Source organism: Equus asinus, chromosome 29 (assembly GCF_041296235.1).
Source record: "Equus asinus isolate D_3611 breed Donkey chromosome 29, EquAss-T2T_v2, whole genome shotgun sequence".
Lineage (NCBI taxonomy): Eukaryota > Metazoa > Chordata > Mammalia > Perissodactyla > Equidae > Equus > Equus asinus.
In genome coordinates this window covers 40134244-40153681 of record NC_091818.1, presented here as the reverse complement: position 1 = coordinate 40153681, position 19438 = coordinate 40134244, and the positions used below count along the sequence as shown (strand labels likewise).

The window sequence follows — 19438 nt, the reverse complement described above, 5'->3', positions numbered from 1 at the left end:
TGTGGGCAAAATCCGTATGTTTCTAGCAGAGTCTTGCTCCGACCTCGCTCCCAGTACTGATACCCAAGTACTGATGAAGTGCATAATAAAGGGTAGAGGTGGGGGAAAGAGGATGAATTGATATCTGAACAAGCTGAATTTGAAACATGTCTAGTGGATGTAGAGATGGCAATACTCAGTCACTCGTTATGTATATAGATCTGTAGTACAGGAGGAAAATCAGAACAGTGTTGGAGAGGAAAAACTTGGAAAGATAAATGGATGGGAGATAGGACAATTTTGTGACAATGTCTGTTTGAATGTGGTGTTGACTGGTCTCCAAGAGGATTAGAGCTGCTCTCAAAGACGGGATTTATGACAGTTGAGTTCTTTCAGGCAGATAAGGGACTACAGGAACTCAGATGCCTTCAGCTTAAAATAATTTTTATGCTACAGTGGCTTATTCTGGACCCTTCGACAGGAGTGTTCCACTGCAGTGTTTCTGATTATCGAATGGGGAAACTGAAACCAGAGGCGAATAAGAATGTATAAGGGACGAGGCACCCTTGGAGAAATAGCTGACCCAGATTTGGGTCAGGAAGTGGACAAGAGGAGCCAAGAACACCTTGTCATAGCAGCAAGGAAGCCATTAATGACTGCTGGGGTCCTATCGAAACGGCACAGAAGCTGCCACTGGCCAAAGATGGGACAATGTGAGCATCACAAAGAATGACGTCAATGGATTGAAACACATAAACATGTATAAATCCATGAATTCATAATGATACTCAGAACAACGAAACTAAACTCACTTGTTTCCTTCAAAGGAGTCTAACACCTTTGATTATTCTGAAAACTAGTAAAATAAAGGGGCAAAATATCAAGCATTTATTCTATTTTCCTGTATGAATTGTGCTCATGGTAAGCAAAGTGTTGATCAGGGAAATGTCTTCTTTATGGGAAAATGCAGCTAATAAATATAGTGGAATGATAGAACACCACCATTTTGAAAGCTTTAATGATGCACTAGAGCTGGGTAATTACCATCAGTGGTGAAATGCTAAAGCCAATGGGTGAAAAAGCTGCTGGGGACTTTATAATGGATGCATCAAGCTGGCACCACCTGAACCCACTGATTAATTTTTAACATCAGACAAGAGCGAGCCAGACACCTTGCACTTCCTGGTGTGATATAATTGGAAGTACACAGAGCTGCCTGTGAAATATAGTTGCCAAAAGGTGAAACCCAAATCTGATCAGACCTCTGGATCTAAGTGCCGGTTTACAAGCAGGAACCATGGGGCTGGGAGTGGGGTGGGGAACATGCTAAATGTTACCTTGGGGGATGCAATTCATAAAATCTAGGATGTGGGACATTCTATAGGACAAATGATCCTGCTTCTTCAATAAATGAAGTGCAAGGAGAACAGGGAGGGTGAACCTGTAGATTCGAGACTTAAGAGACATAACAGTCAAAGCAATGGGCAGCCCTTGTCTGGATCCTAAATTGAGCAAGCCACTTATGTAAAAAATTTATAAGACACTCAGGGAAATGTTTATCTTTTCGCAATATATACTGAAATATTTATGGATGAAATAATATGGTATCTGGGATTTGCTTCAAAATAATCCAGTGGTGGTGGGAGGGAAAGTCGGTGGGGTATAAGATGAAACAAAGCTGGACATGTGTTGGTCTTTGTTGAAGCTGGATGATGGGTGCTGGTCTTTTTTACTTTCACGCACATTCGAACATTTCTGTAATAATTTAGATTGAGGAGAATAGAGGCTTACGCCTGCTAGAGGGAGAGGATCCAGTGCAGGGGGTAAGCTAGGAGAAAAACCGGGATAAAATGGTGCCATGGAGGCACGCGGAGGAGTGACAATCCCCACAGACCTGTAAGTTTGAAAATTCTCAGCTGGAAGAAAAGTGAGCTTGAATGGCAGGACAGAGATCTTAATTTTCCCTCCATATTTTCCTATATTTCCTAAATTACAGTGCTTATATGCCTCTGAACATATCACATTGTACCACACAAACGTTGTAGTCATATGCCATGTCATGTCTTCTGTGGCGGGTGGGGATTGTATACAGCTCCACAGACATTCACGCAGAGAAGAAGGTGGATTTTGGTCTCCCTCCTCTTGCCCGCCTAGACTGAGTCAATCTTCCAAGTCAGGAGTGGCTGTTGGGCTCCTCTGTGTGTGGTAGGATGTTTGCAAGCCCAGAGGATTTCCTTCACCATTTGGTACAGATTTATTGGGTGTCCAGTTGTTTTTATTTTGGAAGAAACTGCCAGGTGCAGGGAACAGACTGATAACAAGAAGAGACATGGTGTTCTGGCCCTCATGGAGTGTTGATTCTAGTAGATATACATATTAAATAATCACAAAACCAAAAATAAAATGTCAACTGTGGTAAGTGCTGGGAAGGAAAAGTACACAGTACTTTTAACAGCTTAGAACCAAGAAAACTGACCTAGTCTGCAAAGTCAGTCAGGGATAGCTTCCTTGGGGAAGTGACTTTGGAGCTGAGATGAAGGGTGACCAAGAGTTAACTAAGTAACAGGAAAAGGGAGGAGGAGAAAGGGTGGGCTTTCTAGGCAGAAGCATGAGCATATGCAAAGATCCTGTGGTAGGAAGGAGCCTGGTATGTGGGAGGAACTGAAACAAGTCCAGGGTAACTGGAGTGCCCAGAATGAGTAGGGAGAGGCAAATGGTTGAAGAGCGAGGCAGGGACCAGACCATGTAGTTACTTTTGGGCCATGACAAGAGCAGAAGGAAGGCATAGGAGTGACTGATGTCAGAAGTCAAGGAGGAGAGGTGAGGAGAGAGGAGAGAGCAATGCTGAGAAGGTGCTCGTACTATTTGTGTTTGGAAAGATCCTGCTCTGGCTCTTTGCATTGTCGTTATGGGGTGTTCTCTTTCCTATTGTTTTTCTCATTTGTCTTGACTAATGAAGATCAGGGCTCAAAATATAGTGGCTGTTTACATCACTCACTCTTTGGTTGTCTTAGGCCAACAGGTTCAGACTCTTTAGGACTGAGTTTTTGCTCAGGGACCAGTAGAGTATTCTAGGCAGCCTGTTCTATGAAGGTGGTACATCAAGAATTATGTTTGTCAGATTTAGCAAATCTAAACATGGTATGTCAAGTTAAATTTGAATTTCAGGTAAATAAATAATTTCAGATAAAGCACGAATGCTTTTAATATAATATTGGACAATGAAGCATTTCAGGTAAATTAGTATCTTATAATTTGTGTGGCAACCTTAGCCAGAAAATGCTCAAACTTAAAAGTTTCGAGAAGTTATCAGAGAAGCATACAAATATCCATCCATATCAATTCATCCTTTGATATCCATTCATCCATGTCCATCCATCTATCCATCCGTATCTACCCATTCATGCCCATCCATTCATCCTTCCATCCACCCATCCATGTCCATCCTTCCTTCTTTCCTACCACCCACCTATCCATCCACCCATCCATCCACCCATCCATCCATCCACCCACCCATCCATCCATCCATCCATCCCTTCATTCTTATTGAGCTTCTACTATGTGCTGGACACTCTTTGGGGGCTGAGGGTTCTGTGATGAATAAGACAAATTCCCTACCTTCAGAGTGTTTATGTTCTAGGGGCAAATTTTTAATCTTAGAATGATTATAACAAGCCCTTAGAGATAACCTTTATGCCCAACAATGGATAAATAAGTGATAATAGAATGAACTGTCATGAGACCATTACAGAAATCGCGTTTTTGAAGGCTATTACATGTTATGGGACATAGTTTCAAATATAAAACCAAATTAAATAAAAGCAGTCCACAACACCATCCATACAGTGTCACATAAATTTTGTAAATTAGAATTAGCAGGTGTGGAAATATGCTGTGTTAGCATCTAGAAGGAGCTGCACCAACAGTGGCTCTGAGCACGGAAAGTATGGAGACCTTTCATTAAATCTTCATATTTTGATTTTTTCTTACACATTTTCTACAAAGAGTTATGGATGACTTTTATATATGTATTTCAGAAGCTGCACAGCAGCCATGGAAAGACTGAAGTTTGGCGCCAGTTTTGGCTCTGCTGTTAATTCATTCAGGACAACCTCGAGTAAGTCATGTCACTTACCTGTGCCTCGGTTTGTTTGGATTTAAAAGGAAGAGACCAAGCTGTGATTCTTTGTATAATTAAGAACCGAACTAAGATTTAAAAAAAATGTGCTCATTTTTATGGAAGGAGCCCGGAGACTCCATCCTTATACTCTTATGTGCCTTTATGAAATCCGTCTATCACTGTCGACTTCTTTTATTTTACCTAGCTGCAATATTGTCCATAAAATTGACTTTTAAATGTTTTACTTTTAAGGTTTACTTTGAAATATTTCAGTAGAGACGGTGGTGTGTGTGTGCATGTGTGTGTTCTTAATCCTGTATGGGGTTGTTAGCTAACATTTGAGATACCTTAACTGGACACACCCTTTAGGAGTGCTTGGTGGCATTGAGGGACTACTGTTGGCGTTGTGATCTTTATCTCTGGTCGGTCCTAGAGGGCTCCCTAAAGAGGCTAATAAATACATGGGGCTATTTTTTCATTGGAGGATTGAGCAGTCTTCAAGACACGTAAATTGGCTAGAACTATTTAAAGACGCTCTTGTCCTTGCATGAATAGAGTTTAGGAAGCCGGTAATGCTAGCAAATTATAAACTTTGGAGTGATGTCTAAGCCAGGTACACCAATTTGTCCTGTGTCCTGGTATTTACAGAGGGTTCTAGCAGCTTGGGTCCACTAGCACAGTCACTGAACACTACTGCTAGAATCTGGTGACATCTGTTTTGAGTTAATATTTCACGGAAGGGTCCGAGCCCTGGTGCTTCGTTGGGCTTACAGGAATTGGCTGTTTTTCTGCCTACTCGTGAATGACTATTTCGATTTGTGGCAGAATTTGGGCTGGCGTTTGCTGTCTGAATCCCACTTCTCCTAGCAGCCCGGTCATAGATGAGACCTGTCGATCTCACTCGCCTTTAGTTATTGGATGTGCAAAGAGTCTGTTAATTTTGAATGACTGGATGGATTCAGGTCACTTGGCGTGTTAACAGAAAACTTTATTTTTAGAACTCTTTTATTTACTTCAGTTTCTAAAAAAAAATTATAAAACCAACGCATGTTTTAGGCAAAAATTAAACAGTAAAGAAGAATATGGAGTGCCTCACCTCTTTTGGGCTTTTATGTGCAATAATTCACTAAAAATGGATGCTGGGTTTGTAAAATGTCGTCACCTGAGTGCTAAATATCAACAGACAGCCAGTTCTGCCTCTCCGGAGAGAGGAGAGAGAGGCTTGCCAAAACGTCTGTGAAATAACTGGCTTCTCTGCCTGCTTTCATTTTGATGAGTTAATTTCTGCTTACTCACATGTGGAATTTCACTTAAATACATGAAAATTTAAAATGCCAAAGAAGGGAAAAAATATTACATGGGACACATTTTTAAGTGTTTTTCTGCCAAACTCAAACCACTTGAAAGCCAGGAAAAGTCACTTTTAAAAATTCCAAGTCCGAAATTGACAGTTGACCCTGGATAGTCACCATGAGAATTAAGCTCTCTAACCGCACCAGGACTGGACCCTCCCTATGCGTAAACTGGGCCCCAGTGAGGGTGGAGATGTCAGGCGAATGCTGGCAACGCATGGGAACTCAGGCTGGGAGTCATTTCACTACCTGCCGGTGGCCAGCTCTGGGAGCTCAGGTGACTCATGACACTTCTGTGTGTGACCAGGTCGTCACCTGGGGGGCAGGACGTGTCAAACTGTTTCAACTGAAGAGCAAATCCAGCAAAACCTGCCTTGGGGGATCACGTAAAGGCACAGGCAGTTACGGGGGAGCAGATAATGCGGCAGAGGGGGAAGAAGCAACCAGTGTGACCTCGGGCAGTGTGCTTATTTTCTCAGCCTTGGTTTCCTCATCAGCGAAACGGGGACAGGAAAAAGTGATCTAGTTCACAGGGTGGATGTGAGCGTTGTCAGTGTACAGTTCACTCATTCACTTGAGATGATATTCTGAGCGGCACAAACCTGCAGTGTGTGAGACGGTTTCCATCTTCGAGGATTTTATAGCGGGAAATAAGATCTATAAATAAGCAAAACATCGCAGCCTCGTAGGGCTCTCCTCGTCCGCCTAGAGAAGAGTTTTCAGAGCAGGTGAAGCTTAAGCTGGCGCTCTAAAGATGTGTGTCAGGGGCCGGCCCTGTGGCCGAGTGATTAAGTTCACACGCTCCGCTTCGGTGGCCCAGGGTTTTGCCGGTTTGGATCCTGGGTGCAGACATGGCACCGCTCATCAGGCCACGCTGAGGTGCTGTCCCACGTAGCAGAGCTAGAGGAACCTACAACTAGAATATACAACTAAGTACTGGGGGGCTTCGGGGATAGAAGGAAAAAAAGAAAAGATTGGCAACAGATGTTAGCTCAAGGGCAATCTTAAAAAAAAATAGTAAAATAAAGTAACCACTGTCAACACATGCAAACTATTTAAAAAAGAAAAAACAGATGTGTGTCAGGTGGCGGTTTGAAAGTATGTCCATATACATATTGCAGAACTGTTCTGGTGTATGTTGATTATTATTATTGCTGGTGGCGGCATTGTTGTCCTTGCCTTTGAAGGCTTATAGTAATTTGGGGGAAATAAGATAATTAAACCTGGAAGATGCCACAGAAACAACAGCAATGACAAAACAGATCCAAGCTGTTGAGAGCTATGCGTCTGGGGGGTGTTAGAGGAACAGTGACAGAATAACAGACAACATGTGCAGAACGTCGACAGGTATAATGGAATATAATATCTTTGACAGGACTTCCCATTGAGTGTCCTTGTAGATAAATCAATGTCTCAACCTGGACCTTATTCGTTATTAAGGCTGAGCCGTGGGGCCGGGGTTGGGAAGAAGCGGATGTGGTAGAGGTGAAGACCTGGATCTAAAGGAGGGGGAAGTGAGAGAAGAGCTGGACTGTTTCTGTCGCTGGAGATGGTGTAAAGAAGAGGTTATGTCTATGTTAGCACCTCCCTGCTCAGCGTGTGGTCTGTGCACCAGCAGCATCAGCAGCTCCTGCGGCTTCAGGAGAGATGCTGAGCCTCAGGCCCCACCCCAGGCCTCCTGAACCAGAATCTGTGTTTCAACAAGAGCTCCAAGCGCTTTCTCTGCTCTTTCTAGTTCTAGAAGTGCTGCTCTAGCCTGGCCGTGGTAGAAGGGATGCGTTGTTGAAGAGCCGGGTTCTGTGTGGTCTGGAAGGGCAGGAACTGGTTAGTGTTGATCACTCTGTCACTGTGAAGATGTCCTTTGACTAGAACAGTGCTTCTACCTCCCTCTCATAACGGGCTCTCGGAGCCCGACGTGAGCTTCTTTGTTTTTCACCTTACAGTGAATGTGATTGGGGCTGTTTTCTGGAAGAGTCCTTGCCACCATGAGCTGGCTCTGGGCTTTGTCCCCATCCCCTGTACTGTACGTACCCTGGGAACTTGTGCACGCCCCAGCTCGAATCCACTGGGTATAGAAAATCAAGGCGAGAGCAGATTTGTCTCCTTGAGTTTCTTACCATTGGCCTCCGTGTTCTTTGCTTTTTTGCTGGCTTTGGAAGAGCTGTTTTGCCAGCACTTTTTACTCATCTTCAGTGGGAGAACTGGTGGGCATATCTAGTGTGCCCTATAGCTGAAACCTGGAGCCGTATTACCTCTTTATGATAGTCGCTTAAGGACAACTCTAGGGGGAAAAGGTTGAGAAGACCCCAGAAGCCCGTGACCTCCTGACTTCCCTCCCTCAGGACGGGAACAGGAAGGAGATGAGTAAAGACGTTCAGTTTCTGCTCCTTCTTACCGGGTGGCATGCCCTGTGTTTGCTTTATAGATTATAAGTTCCCGGCAATGGAGATGTTTTCATTTTATTATGCAAACTCCCTTCTGATCCTAGGTTTTTATCAGTTAGTGTTCAAACACTTCAATTTGCTGGCATCACACCAAGAACTGATCTTGTCTCTAATAGAAATGTAAAGATTTTGGCATCACACAGGTCTGGGTTCTGATTTCTGATCTGATACTTTCTCACTGTGTGGCTTTCCCAGGCCACCTTACTTCTCTGAGTCTTAGATCCTTTACTCTAAAGTGGGGTTATTCGTGCCTACTCATAGGGGTGTGGTGGGGATTAAATACAAGGCCGTCTGTAAAGAACTTGGTGTATATTAAGCATTTAATAGATTGTAGCCCTTTCATTGATCTTTAAGTGCAAGATTACAGAATTCCAGGATTGGAAAAGATCAAACGAGCTGGTCTCAGGCAAAAACTCCCTCTAAACTAACCCAAAACATTTAGTTTGTAGGCCCAATTTCAGAGGACTTTTAGCACCTTCATCTAGAATTTACCTTAACTGCTCTGACTTCAGTGCATTTTTCTGCTGGCAGACCAAGAAGCTATCGTGAAAAGGTAACAAAGATATTTCTAATGGAAGCTTTCAAGAAGGACGTAAGGAATGTGAAGTTGATGCTTCAGAGGAACTCAGGCCTCCTTGCCAGATCAACATCCTATTCCAGGATGAGAGTCTGGATGTGCATGCCAGAGGAACATTAGAATTTTTACCACGTCTAGACATTCTTGGATTTTTCCATAACATGTATTCTTTCTAGCCACCTTTAGGAAGTTAGCGCCCAATAGAATACAGACCATTTCCAGTAAAATCCCATCTGGACCATGACTTGAATGAGACTTGACCTCCCTCAATGGGCTCAACCAGTCCTCGCATGCACATCCATTCCAGACCTTCAGAGATGGCCTATCTCAGACTGTGTGCTGGGGTAGAGAGAACGGAAGACCTTTACACAAGACACGAAGGCCATTTTAGGAAATGGCATTTGGAGTGGCCAGCGAGGAGAATCAGATGAATTAGAAAGAAAGAGGAGGACGTGTGGAGTAAAGCAATACTAATATTTTCATGAGGTTAAGATGATAAAATTTTGGTTCCTCTTAATTACAGGAGCACTTCACCTCTTCCCTATTTATGCTATTTTTTTTTTTTGGAGGAAGATTAGCCCTGAGCTAATATCTGCCACCAATTCTCCGCTTTCTGGCCTTGAGCTAAGATCTGTGCCCATCTTCCTCTAGTTTATATGTGGGACGCCTGCCACAGCATGGCTTGCCAAGTGGTGTGTATGTCCAGGCCTGGGATCCAAATTGGCGAACGCTGGGCCACCAAAGCGGAATGTGCGAACTTAAACGCTGCACCACCAGGCTGGCCCCTCCTTATGCTATTTTTAACTCTTTATTTATATTATAATTATTTATCTATCAGCCTATCTCTCTTAATGGATTCTATCAGCACCTCACAGGCAAGATCAACGTAATTATACTGTTAACTTCATGCTGCCAATTATTAAAAGATGTAGCCGACAGACACGCTTGCTAATATTCATGGTGAAGGAACCACCGTTGAATACTTGGAGGCATGAAAAAGGGCTTAGGACTCAAACTCTCTTGGAAATGTCTCCAAGGACTCCTGTATGGAAAAGGAATCCAAGTGGATGAGGTTTATCTTGGAGTATTGGATTTCATACAAGGCAACGGAAGTCAACTGATTTCAACCTAACAATAGACTTATGTGCAAGGAAAGATGGCATTTTTGTCCAACTCTATTGGAAGAGGATTTTTGAGGGCATGGTGTTTTGGTACACATTCGATGTTCTCAATAAGTCATGCTACAGGAACAACAGAGGCAGCTCCTCAGCTCTTGCCTGGCTACTCAACTGGTTCCAGGATTATTCAGAATCTTGGCTGTTACTCTGCTCGATGTTTCAGGTTGCCGTGAACCAGAAGGGGTGTTGAACTCTCCCACTTCAAGCCTTTTTTCACTTTCTGCTCAAAGTGAGAATATCAGAGGAGTATGCAGCAGTCAGTTAGAATGAACTTATCCACATGAAAAAGATACTGGCTTGGGGGAAAGCTACAGGCCAATTTCCTGCCAGTTTGACCTTAACCATTATTGAAACAAACCAGAAACCTCTGCACCAGCCTTGAAAACATCTTCTGTCTTTTTCTTCACAAAGTGTCAATTTTATTTGAAAAAAATGCCTGCCTGTTTCCACATTTCCATTTTTGCGACTACTATTTATTTCAGACCTTTGTTATCTCTGAGAGGGACTCTTGCAGGAAACACTTGATCCCAGTCATCTCTTCCTTTAGTTCATGTGCTGTATTTAATCAGGGCTTGCGCCTGAACCAAACCCAAGGAAAATCCGCAGTGGCTGCGCACAGGATCAAGCCTAAATGTCTGAGCATGATTTTCAAAGCCTTGAGCAATCTGGGACCAGCGTCCCTTTCTGACTTTTCCTCCTTGTGACCCAATGTCCCAGTTGCACCTCATATCTCACCAATTTCCTAATATGTCAGGTGCATTCATGCTTCTGTGACTTTGCTCAACCTGTTTCCGCCACGTGGATTATTATTCTCTCCCTCCTTCACCTGGTGGAAACCCATCCATCCTTAAAGACGCAGCCAAGTGGAATGGAATCTGTACAAAACTCCCTTATTGAACGTGATCGACTCCCGCAATGGCTGATCAACTGAAAGAGTCAAAGAAGGAAATTTAAAAAATAAAACCAACCCACTTAAACATTCTCACTTAAGCATATCAGGAACACTCACTTATTGACTCTTTGGGGTAAGGCTTTTTAAGTATGGTTTCACTGATTAAAGTTCTCATTGTCTTTCTTCATAAACCACAGTCAGAAAGCTTTGTCTTCCAGTTTGAGTCCTTATAAAGGAGTGAGAATTTAAAGGTGGTTGAAAAGCAGTCTGAATGCAGAGTTCTTCTAGAATTTTATGATTTTATCCCCAGTTTTTTACAGTTGCCTCATTCCTAATTAAACAGCATTAAAAAAAAAAACAGCTTTGCTCATTGTACCTAATGCCGCTGAACCGTACACATAAATGTGGTTAAGATGGTGTATTGGTCTGCTGGGGCTGCTGTGAAAAACCCCAGTTTGTGTGGCTTACGCAACAGACATTTATTTTCTCACAGTTCTGGAGGCTGGTAGTCCATGATCAAGGCGCTGGGGAATTCCGTTTCTGGTAAGGACTCTTCCTGGCCTGGAGACGGTCACCTTGTCTCCGTGTCCTCACACGGCCGTTCTGTGTGACTGGGCAGAGAGGGAAAACCAGCTCTCTGGTGTCTCTTCAAGGACACTATTCCTCTCGGACAGGACCCCCCTGTTATGACCTCATTTAACCCTAATTACTTCCTTTGAGGCCCCATCTCCAAATACAGCCTCACTGAGGGGTTAGGGCTTCAAAGACACATTTGGAGGGGCCACAAACATTCAGTGCATAACAGATGGTAAATTTTAAGTTAGATGTATTTTACTATAGTTAAAAAAAAAGAAACTGCCAAGTTGTTTTCTAAAGTCAAAAAAAGAATCAGTTTGCATCACTGAGTCTTTACAAAGCATTCAACTTGGTTTTCGCGGAATCAACGCTCTCTTTTGTGCTCGTATTTCCTCCCGTGATGTAACGTTTTATTACAATGGCATGAATAGGGTTGAGAAGGACCATAATTGACTCTGGTAAGGACCCCACTGCAGCACGCGCCTCTGTGCCGAGTCTCCCGGTATGAACTGCGGTTAACCTTTGAGTCTGTGGAGCAGAGGCCTGTCGAGAGACTTTCTGCTGAAATACGGCACTGCGCTCCATAGACCGCACGATCCTCAGATCCGTACGCGGCTTTGCAATGAATGCTTCCCTAAGGAGCAGTTCCTCTGCGTTGGAGTCTGGTGTGTATGTGCCCGACATCCTGAAGATGCTGAAGTTTTTGCGGAAAAATTTGATTTTTTTTCCTGTGTTAGGCTTTTGCTGTGATTATGCCGTATAACAAACAGCTCTAAAACCTCAGAGGCTATTTAACAATAACCATTTAGTTCACACGCCTGGGTCAGCTGGTCAGCCGTGTTTTGGCTGACTATAGAACCAGAACAAAGCCACGTGGTGGCCTTGATGGGTGTTCCGGCTGGCCACAGTGGGAGCCCAGCAAAGACCAGTGACGGGAATAAACTTCTCCCCAGATTTCACACTGTTCTGCCCTGAACAGCTTTGATTGCTTTTCTTTTCTTCTTCTTCTTCTTTTTTTTTTTTGTGGAAGATTAGCCCTGAGCTAACATCCGCTGCCAATCCTCCTCTTGTTGCTGAGGAAGACTGGCCCTGAGCTAATATCTATGCCCATCTTCCTCTACTTTATATGTGGGACACCTGCCACAGCATGGCTTGATAAGCGGTGCATAGATCCGCACCCGGGATCTGAACTGGCGAACCTTTGGCTGCTGAAGCAGAACTTGCGAACTTAACTGCTACACCACCAGGCCAGTCCCTGAACTGCTTTTCTGATGACTCGACACCTATCATCTCTCTTTGGGTGACACATTATTACATGAAGACAAGATGTCTCTCAGTGCCGGCGTTCTGCATAGGGTCCAAGGTGACATACACGAGGCTGACTTCATCCTTTGTTTGTTGATTGAATGCTGTCTCTGCCTACACTTCATATGCTTCTTATATGTACAGCATAGAGTTCGGGGGTCCCACTAGTCTCTGTAGAGATGCCGCTAAGAAAGACCCTTTCCATAAGAAAGAGAAAGAATTCTTTACTGCTTACCTACCTGCCTAAAATTAACCCCTTCCCTTCCATAAATGTGGCTAAAGGCAAAAATACCTTTGGAGAGGGAATGCATTGATTTAAATTCACACTAAAGTGTGAAAGATATGTTTCAGATTCTAGTTTCGATCAATAACTATGAATGGGAGAATGAGGCATTAGGAAACCGAAAGATCAGAAAAAAGTAACTTGTTCAAAGTGACACTTTGACCACTGAATTCTTCATACGTGCAGGCAGTGTGCTGGGGATCCCATAAGAGAAGGCCGTGATTCAGGGAGAGGGGAGGGGTGCAGGATTGGGAAGCTGGGGGTCCCGAGTTTCTGTCACCATTTTCATAGCTATGCTAACAGCCAACTCTGTTTAGCTAAAGTCATGTTGTCCCGGAGGCATATAGTCCAAGGAATGTGAACACTCAGAAGCACAGGCCTGTAGCTGGTGCCTGGGTTTTCACAGGTGCTCCCGCAAATACCCCTTGCTCTGGTTCTTTGCTGGTTTTGAGTCCTGGGTAGCCAGCAGTCCCTGTATCCATGCAGGAGGACTGGCTCCCTTCTATTTGCCACTATATTCTGCATTGCTTCTATGGGACAGGATTAGTCCCGCAAGAGAGAGGGCTCAGAGAGCTTCTAGCTCAACCGCTCCTTTTTCAGTCGGCAGCACCAACTCCAAGAGGCTGAGTGTTTGCCTCAAATGTCCCAGCTGGTCAGTGGCTATGAAGGGACTCTAATTACTGCTCCTTCTAAGGGAACTGCCTCACCTGCAGCCTGAAGGGGTCATCTTTTGTGACCCTGATTCCCTGTGATCGTCAGTTGAGCTGGGATGGTCACCTGACCCATGCCCAGCCAATCTCTTGGTTTTCCCACAACCTCTGAGCCATGAGCATGGCCAATCAGATGGTCTTCCTTAGGAATATGAGCCCAGAAGTGGGAGCCGAAAATGCTAATGTCATAATGTTTCCACATCTGGACAGCAATGGGGAAGCCATGCCAGTTGGAGCTTTGAGGGAGCATAAACTATGAATAAATAGAGAGGAGAGAGGAGAATGGAGTACATTCAGTGAGAACAAGGTCCTTGAAGGGGAGATCATGTGGCCCACAGGACAGACAGGAATCAGCCTTGCATGGCTCCTGCGGATATTCTGCTTCCAACTGTAGAGCATTTGTATCCAGTGATGACCACTCCCCCCTCTGTTTTCTTAAATTAAAGATAATTTCAGCGTCTCTTCCATGCTCCTGGCAGAGGCTGATTGGACCAGTGACAAAGCCAGGACTAGCCACTAGGTCTCCTAACGCAGCTTATGTTCTTTCCACTGTATTTCACTAGGTCTCCTATGCTCCTAGGGTTTAAAGGTTCTGACGGCCAACACTAGTTTACTTGGTATAACTTTCGCTACCTGGTCTAAGCTTTGCATATACTTGGGGCTCCACACAAATTGATTGACTCAAATTTAACTATCAATAAATCCAGAGTTACAAAATAGTGTGCTTCCTGAATTTGTTTTTCTAGAAGATAAACTTTTTCCTGGCCAGAAGTGCTGACTGACATTGTAAGATATTTTCAAGTGAACAATTTATATTCTCGAGGAACTTCTTAGATATATTGTAGATGTCTCCGGACAAAGGAATACAACTCTTGGCTGGCTGCGCTCACCCAGTCTGTGAATGTCCCTTGTCAAATCATGTGAATTGTGCTGTATCAGAAATTCAGTTTTCCTTGGCGCAGTCCTCAATTCATGGGCTTATTCATCTTGCAAGTAGCTACAACTATCTACTTCTGAGAATTTCAGGGAAAATTCATGAAAGTTGTAATCCTCCTAACTTTATAATTTAGTAGTGACTTTGGACAAAGAGATGCCTTCACAAGGCACATGACTGGCTCACTCATTGGCTTACTCTTTCCGTTTTCTATTGCTGTATGTATAGCAAACCACCCCAAATGTCGTGACTTAAAACAATAACCATTTATTACCTACACAAGTCTGTGGCTTGACTGGGTTCAGCTGGGATGTTCTCCGCTCCATGTGGGCTCACCTGGGCTGGAGCATCTTCCATGGCTCACTCACAGGGCTGCCACTTGGCTGTTAGCGGAGAGCTGAGCTGGGGCGGGACCAGAGTGCCTTAGTTCTCCTCCTCATGGCATCTCCCAGGGCTTCTCACGGTGTATTGGCTGGGTCCCAGGAGAAAGTGGCCTAAGAGATGAAGGCAGACACTTCAGATCTCTTAAAACCCAGCCTTGGAGGGTACACAGCATCACTCCAGCCATATCTGTTGATCGAAACAGGTCACAGGCACTCACAGATTCAAGCGGCTGGGAGAGAGATACCATCTCTTAGTGGAAGAAGTGGCAGAAATGTGGGGCCATTTTTAATCAGCCACACTCCTGGATGACAGTTTCCTAATGGAAGGCATGTTTTTTTCAAAGCGTTCTGGAATAGCGCTTCTCAAGTTTTTGTGTGCAGAGGAGTCACCCATGGTCTTGTTATAAATGCAAATACTGCTGCAGTGTAGGAGTGACGCTTGAGATTTTGCATTTCTCACAAGCTCCCAGGTGACGCTGATGCTGCTGATCCAAGGACACTCTTCTGAGCAGAGTCTTCAGACTTTAGTTTGTATCTGAGTCACCCAGAAAGCTTGTTAAAACACCCATTGCTCTCCTCTCCACCCCTGCCCATGGTTTTCTGATTAAGTAGGTCTGGGGCAGGCCTGATAGTTTGCATTTCTAATAAGTTCCCCGGTGATGCTCATGCTGTGGGTCTAGGAATCGCTCTTTGAGAAACATTGTTCTAGAAAAATCTTTCATCAAATCCTGAAAACATCTGGAGAGAAGCAAAAGTAGCTTGTAGAAATGGAGGCTCAGAAATGCAGCATCTTAGATTTCTATCGATTATGTGGATGAGACACTGCAACATAGAAATGACGGAGTCAGTCCTGGCAATTAAAATGAAGAAAAAGTAAGTGTCGGGTGGAAAAAACACCCCTGCACAAATACTGTGTCTCCTGAACCATTTAAAAAAGTGGTTTGTAATCACCTCACATCGAATTCAAATTCTTAACAATTAGCCTTAAGATCTTCACCAGTCTCGCTCAAGTCCTCCGAGACGCCAGCCCTAGGCTACTTCTTCAAGTCGATTCCGCAAATATTAATTGATCTCTTATTAAGTGCAAAGCATTGTATTGGATGCTGTAGGCACATCGGGAAAACCAGCCCAGCATGCTTTCTCAGGAGAACTTCTACTTTGGTAGGGAGATAAGTGAAGCACATGGACTCAAATCAGTTCAATTAAGGCTTTATCACTGCAAACTGTGCTAGATAATGCCAGGATAGAAATGAAACCTGTATGATTTGGGGGGATTCAATGGCAGGCAGGATCAGGGAACGGGGCTTATGAAAGTCCTCTTTAAAGAAAGGTCATTGTAGAAGAGAGAGGATGAGTATGGTTTTGCCAGGAGAAGCTGGAGGGCAGGAGAAGCAAATTAACAATGGCAGACCTGAGCAAGAGGTAAAAGGCTGGACTAACAGGACAGTGAGCTGTCCAAGAGTGGAGGGCACCTGCTGGGGACACGGGTGGAAGACGAAAGCCAAGACAAGGAGTCTTTCTTGCGTAGGCAAGACAATGGGAGAACTAATGAAGGCATCCCAGCAAGGGGCAGCCTGATTTGAGCCATGCCTTAAAATTCTGGCCGCCTTTCCTAGGATGGATTTGGAGAGATGCTAAATGGGAGGCTGGTCAGGACGTTATTGCAGTGACCCAGCCGGGAAATAATGAGGGCCTTTCAGGCCCCTACAAGCCCAGCCATGGTGAATGCGACTGCTTCTGTGGGTGTGGGAGCAGCTGTTGGGGCCAGGGAGTAGAAGGCATAACGATTAAAATAATGATTACAAAGTACTTTCCAGGTCACTATGCACTTTTATGTAAATTAGCTCAGAATGACTATGAGAAGGTGGTTGTATGTTGTCCCCATTTTACAAATGAGTCATTTGAGGCTTGGCAAGGCCAGGGGAAGGATGTGGCAGAGGCAGTACCCAAACCCCTGGGCTGTGAGGGCTGAGGCAGAAGGCTGCAGCCTGGAGATGATGGCCCGGGGCCGAGCACTGTTTGCCCCGTCAAACCGTTTTTCTGGAGCTGAACTGGTTTCTCTGGAGCTGCGTTCACTTCTTCTCACAGTCCAGTGGGGATTCTTAAAGCGTCCTCAAAAGTCACTCACAAACTGGATGGAAATGCACCCCTGCAATTTGCTGTTCTTTCCACACTTTTAACTAAAAATGTCTGCAGAGAAGTCTTAGCGATGAAATGGCTTCGCACGTTTTGAGCTAACCTTTGGCTGTCACAGGTGACCATCGCTTTCCTTCCCACATGGGACTTCTCTTTCCTGCTTTCTCCACTCCTGCCTCACTCTCCCAGTTTCAGGTCTCAGCAATCCTGAGGAATCTGTCCATCGCTGCTGACTTGAATCCTTAAGACACGTTGCTGCCTGAACCCAGGCTGGTGGTCAACTTGGTCTCCAAGACAAGGGAGCACTTATGGCTGCCACAGTGCCATCTGGTGGCTGCCAGGCACCACTGAGGGGACAAACCCTCCCCAGGAGCCAGGAGCGGATGACCTGGAGGAGCAGGGCCCACTTAAAAGCTCAGGCTTCTTCCCTTGTGCTAAAGTTGTTTTTGTCTTTTTTTAAAAAAAAATGCACTTTATTTTTTAGAGCCGTTTTAGGTTCACAGCAAAACTGAGGGGAGAGTACAGGGATTTCCCATATGCCCCCTGACCCCACATGTGTACAACCTCCCCCCACTCAACGACCCTCACCAGACGGTACGTTGGTTACAACTGATGAAGCTGCATGGACACGTCATCATCACCCAGAGTTCTTGGTTGACATTAGGGTTCACTCTTGGTGTTGTACATTCTATGGGTTTGGACATATGTCCGATGATGTGTATCCACCATTATAGTATCGTACAGAAGAGTTTCACCGCCCTGAGAATCCTGTGTGCTCCGCCTGTTCATTTCTCTCCCTGTCAACTTCTGGCAACCACTGATCGTTTCCCTGTCTCCATATTTTGCCTTCTCCAGAAGGTCACATGGTTGGAATCATGAAGTATCGGGACTTCTCAGACTGACTTCTTAAGGTTCCTCCATGTCTTTTCATGGCTGGATAGCTCATTTCTTTTTAGACTGAATAATATTCCAATGTCTGGATGGACCACAGTTTGTTTATCCATTCACCTACTGAAGGGCATCTTGGCTGCTTCCAGGTTTTGGCAGTTATGAATAAATCTTCTATAAACATCCATGTGCCGGTTTCTGTGTGGACCTAAGTTTTCAGCTCGTTTGAGTAAATACCCAGAAGCCTGATTGCTGGATTGTATGGTAAGAGTATGTTTAGTTTTGTAAGAAACTGCCAAACTGTCTCCCAAGGTGGCTGCGCCATTTTGCATTCCCGCCAGCAAGGACGCTATGGAAACCATAGTTCCTGCTGCTTCACTTCCTCGCTGGCATTTGGTGTTGTCAGTGTTCTGGATTTTGGCCGTTCTAATACGTGTATAGTGGTCTTTGTGCTAATTTTTAAACCACAAAAACACAGGATTCCTCCTCTCACTATTTATGTTACTGGGGAGAAGGAAGGGAATGAGCGTTGCTTTTCAAAGAAGGAATTTCTCACCTGGGGGAGCTACTGTGACCTTGTGCCAAATTTGGGGAAATTGAAATTCTGCTGAGGATCTGAACTGAAGACAGATCCTCCTTCTCTATCCTCGCAATTTGCAGACACGTGGAAGCTGTGATTTTTCTGTGCAACTTCATTCAGTGTTCCTCCCTACACGTGAAATCTCCCACGGGGGCTCCGTTTCATGGTAGGGCCGAGCCCTCCTGGGGTGGGAAGAAGAGAAGAAAGAGGATGCTGCCTTTTGCCATGTCAGTCTTTTCTGCCCCAGCTCAGTTGACCAGCTTGGCTCTGTGCTGTTCGTGCTGATGGCAGTGTCTGCCTGCCCCTCTCAGCTCCTTCCTCCATGCCCCTCCAAGCCACCTGCCAAAGACTTACCCATTCTTTAAGGCCAGGAGCCCTTCCCTGGGCAGCACAGCTGGTTGTATTGTTTTCCTTCTCTGACTCCCTGGAGCTTTTTAAATTGGAAACTTCTGCGCCTCTACTTTTGTTATTTTGTCTGGAATTCTTAGTTCCTCTTTGGCGGCTCGGTGAAGTCTTACTCAGCTTTAAATACACAACCAGTATGTCATCTCTTCTGTAAAGCCTTACCCCATCCCTTAAAAGCAGAAAAATGTGCTCTCTGCTGTCGCCCTTCAGTCACACCACCATTCCAGCCAGTGGTGTGCTGGTAAACCCCCTCACAAAGAAACCGCCCATGCAACAGAAACCAAAACGACAACGACAAAACTCTGATCTGTAATGGTTGCCAATTTCCATCGTGTAAATATCCCCACCCTGGCTGGTTTCAAACTACCAGCATGACGTTTCTGAATGCGAGCTGGGAAGAGATGCGTGCAGTCTTCACGTAGACTGCCAAAGGACTCAGGACATGGAGACAGGGACCAGTTCTTGTTTATCTTTGGTGACTAGTCCTGTGTTCGGCATAGAGCAAGCACTCAGTGTGTAGCTGTTCCTCGATATTTATGTTTTTTTTTTTTTTTTGGAGGAAGATTAGCCCTCAGCTAACTACTGCCAGTCCTCCTCTTTTTGCTGAGGAAGCCTGGCCCTGAGCTAACATCTGTGCCCATCTTCCTCTAGTTTATATGTGGGACGCCTACCACAGCATGGCTGCCAAAGCAGTGC

At 44.8% G+C, this 19438-nt stretch overlaps 1 long non-coding RNA gene across 3 annotated transcripts in view; it reads left to right on the top strand.

Annotated features, from left to right (window-relative positions):
• LOC106831246 (uncharacterized) overlaps positions 1-19438 on the top strand; it is a 53711-nt gene that overhangs the window by 6984 nt on the left and 27289 nt on the right. The gene's annotated exons all lie outside the window — the stretch shown is intronic.